At 49.4% G+C, this 3947-nt stretch overlaps 1 protein-coding gene across 1 annotated transcript in view; it reads left to right on the top strand.

Moving 5' to 3' along the window:
* MFN2 (mitofusin 2) overlaps window positions 1-3947 on the top strand; it is a 41722-nt gene that overhangs the window by 6421 nt on the left and 31354 nt on the right.

Below are 3947 nucleotides of genomic sequence, written 5' to 3'. Positions count from 1 at the left end.
TTCTCCTGCCTCAGCCTCCCGAGTAGCTGGGACTATAGGCGCCCACCACCACGCCCGGCTAATTTTTTGTATTTTTAGTGGAAACAGGGTTTCACTGTGTTAGCCAGGATGGTCTCGATCTCCTGACCTCGTGATCCGCCCACCTCGGCCTCCCAAAGTTCTGGGATTATAGGCGTGAGCTACCGCACCCGGCCCGGGATTTTAAAAACTATTACACAGAAGGGTTTTTTAATTGAATATATTTGTGAAATGCTGAATTCAATACAGTTAAACTAGTGTCTTTACAACAAGCCTTCCTTCACAAACTCTTTGCTGTGCTGGTGTGCTCCACTGAGGGGAATAGTAGCGTATGGTGTTTTACAAACTGATTCTACTATTGAACCTTCTTTAGGTGGAATATTGGGTGCAAGTAGAGTTCTGTGGACGACACTTTGGGAAGTGCTGCCAGAGACTATCCAAAACTGTAATCTCCAGAGCACTTATGAGGCAGTCACAGCTTGAAGTGTGACGCTTAGTGTGTAACTGATACTGGAGCCAGGCTCTCAGGCTATGCTTGTGGGATGGTCCCCACGTGCCTGTGGCGACGAGCTCTGTGGTGAAGCAGAGATTATCAAGGCTTTCCAGAGGAGGAGTAGGAACCCAGCTGCCCCGCATCACTCCGGAGGAGTAGGGAGTCAGCAGTCAAAGCCTTGAGATAATTGGGGGACACAGGATGTGATAAAAACCGGGTCTGTGATGTTGTTTGTTCTCTATGAGGCCTCAGAGGAGGCTTCATGGAGGGAGTGACACTTGAGTTGGGTGTAGAAGGACAGTAGGAGTATGCCAAATGGGTGGAAAAGGAAGGAGGACTCCAGGCAGAAAGCAGCTCATGCAACACAAATGTGGAATCTTAGCTTGCAAGTTAGCAGAGCCAGATAAATCAGGCAGAGTTTGGAGGGGTTGACAGTAGGTTTTACACCAGGGGTTTGGAGGCTGCTGCAGGTTGGTTATTGGTGAGAGCAGGGAGGCTCCTGGATCAGCTGTGCTCCTAGCAGACCTTGTAACCTGGAGCTCCCAAGCTTCTACTGGTGTACACGCTGTTAAGTCTTGCAGTTAGTGAGCACTAATGCTTTTGGTTTTATATCCCCTGGGCTTGCAAACATTGACCAGAACTTAAAGGCATCTGCTTCTGATAGTGGGGAACTTGCTTCCTGCAGCAAGTCACTTCTGGGGTCGGGTATCGCTGATCCTTCCCCAGCTGACCTGTGTATTTGATCTCCGTGGTAGCGGATAAGGGAGTGGTGTGTGTGGGGTGAGTTGGCAGACTTGCCTCTGCCCTCCCTGAAGGCTGGATTTTCATGGAGAGAGTCTTGTGATCTTGCTGGTAGAGTTTGTTGTTATTGCTTTATAACATGTAAAGCTGCTTTTAGCTCTTACTGTATGTGAAGCACGTTGCTTGCATCATCAGCTTTAGTCTTCTCACAGTTGAGATGGTATTATGGTGTGAGGATATGGGTTTCATCCATGGACCCAGGCCTGTAACTCCTATCTATAGCCCTTGTTCTGGTTTCATGTTATGATGTTAGATGTGGTAGGCCTCAGGGGCAGGCCTCTGACCTTCTCCTGCTCTCCTTCCACCCTAATCTTTCCCCACCTTTCTGACTGTGGGCCTTAAAACCCTCCCCTGAGAGGGTTGGATCCTGTATCCTGGGGGAAGGAATGCTGATGTCATGAAGCTTCCATAAAAATCCAAGAGGACAGAGTTCGGGGAGCTTGCAAATACCGGAACACGTGGAGGTTCCTGGAGAGAGGCCTGATTAGGGAGGGCACAGAAGCTACACACCTCTTCCCCCGTACCTCGCCCTAAGCATTTCTTTATCTGTATCCTTTGCCCTCATAACCCAGTAAACATAAGTGTTTCCCTGGGTTAGGTAAGCTGCTCCATCAAATTAATCAAACTCAAAGAGGGGGTCATGGGAACCCCAGCCTAAAGCCAGTCGGTCAGAAGTTCTGGAGGCCCAGACTTGCGACTGGTACGTTTGAGGCATGGTGGTGGAGAGGTGGGGCAGTCCTGGGGACTGAGCCCTCACCCCGTGGGATCTGACACTCTCTCCGGGTAGACAGTGTGAGAACTGAGTAAGAGGACACCCAGCTGGTGTCCGCTGCTTGGGGTGGGGAAGAAACCCCCTCACATTTGGTCACAGAAGTCTCTTGTGTTGATGATTATGGTGTGAGAGTAAAGAAAAAAGACAGTTTGAGACAGTTTTTCTCTGCAATAGGTGTCTTGTTTGTTGTACACATGAAGAAACCAAGGTTCTGTGATGAAATAACTTGCTTAAGTTTCAGCAGCCCAGAAATAATATAGTCACAATTTGAACCTGGCTCTGCCTGATTACAAAACCTGTCATAGGTAGTACTATACCATGCCCCATCCCTGATCCCTTTTTTTTTCTTTTTCTTTTTTTTTTTTTTTAAGAGAGAGGCTCTCGCTCTGTCGCCCAGGCTGGAGCACAGTGGTGAGATCTTAGCTCACTGCAACTTCCACCTCCCAGGTTCAAGTGGTTCTCCTGCCTCGGCCTCTGGAGTGGCTGGGACTACAGGCATGCGCCACCACACCCAGCTAATTTTTTGTATTTTTAGTAGAGATGGGGTTTCACCATGTTGGCCAGGCTGGTCTTGAACTCCTGACCTTAGGTGAGCTGCCTGCCTCGGCTTCCCAAAGTGCTGGAATTACAGACATGAGCCACCGTGCCTGGCCCCTGATCTCTTTTCTTTTCCTTTTGGGTGGCTTTCCTCTTGTGCCTGCCACATCCCCTCTTTCTCGAACAGTCTGATCTGCCAGGCCATGGCAAGCCTGATTTCAGTGCACTTTTCCTTTGCTGCTTTGGAAGAGTGAGAGTAGCATTTTCTTTGCAGTTTCCTTCCTCAGAGCTGTACTGTCTTTAAGCCCTGCACATATGACTTCCATGCTGAGAAAACATCTCTCATAGCTATGGCGTCATGCTGAGGAGGAATGTAGAAACGGAAGTGGGGTCACTTCCTTCCCTCATCTCCAGAGGAATCATTAACATTGCACAAGAACCTGTTGGTTTGGGCACACATGTGGGTCCCTATCCCACTTTGGGTCGGTCTGTCTTCTGCCCACTCTTTGGGATGGTTAGTTCCTAAACATCCGTTGTGGCATTTGGTCTTCATGTACCTCTTCTGGGTGTTCTTTCTGCTTTTCAGGACCTTCTGCAACATACTTTGGTCCCATTTGGAAGTTTCTCGTGTGCTTGCTCGGGAGCAACACCTCATTTCTCGTCTAGAGAGAGTGAGCTTGCTGCTGGGTGGAGAACTGAGGGCCCTAAGATTAGGGTGGCTGGGGAGGCAGTGACAGACCCAGGCACAGTCAGCTGTGCACACGCCCGCTCATCCAGGAGGGCCTTTGCCCTTTGACTTCCTAGGATCGGTGGGCTCTGCTCAAGAAGTACCTTTCGCCATGGTGGGAACTCTGAGGGACCTGGCTGGCAGGGATCCACTTTTGGGGTCAGAATTCCCAGTCTTACCCTGGACACTACCTTCTGGTGTGTCTGCCTCTTTTTGAGCTTTTTTTTTTTTTTTTTTTTTTTTTTTGAGATAGAGTCTTGCTCTGTCACTCAGGCTGGAGTGCAATGGCGCGATCTTAGCTCACTGCAACTTCCACCTCCCCGGTTCAAGCAATTCTCGTGCCTCGACCTCCCGAGTAGCTGGTATTACAGGTGCCTGCCACCATGCCTGGCTAATTTTTGTATTTTTAGTCGAGGTGGGGGTTTCACCATGTTGGTCAGGCTGGTCTTGAACTCCTGACCTCAAATGATTCACCCACCTCATCCTCCCAGAGTGCTGGGATTACAGGCATGAGCCATCGCGCCCGGCCCAACATTTCTGAGCAACCGCGCCCGGCCCAACACTTTGTTTATTGTAAGTCTTTTTTTTTTTTTTTTTTT

Source organism: Mandrillus leucophaeus, unplaced genomic scaffold (assembly GCF_000951045.1).
Source record: "Mandrillus leucophaeus isolate KB7577 unplaced genomic scaffold, Mleu.le_1.0 Scaffold52, whole genome shotgun sequence".
NCBI classification, from domain to species: Eukaryota; Metazoa; Chordata; class Mammalia; order Primates; family Cercopithecidae; genus Mandrillus; species Mandrillus leucophaeus.
The sequence above is the reverse complement of the archived record's forward strand: the minus strand, read 5'-3'. Positions and strand labels throughout refer to the sequence as shown.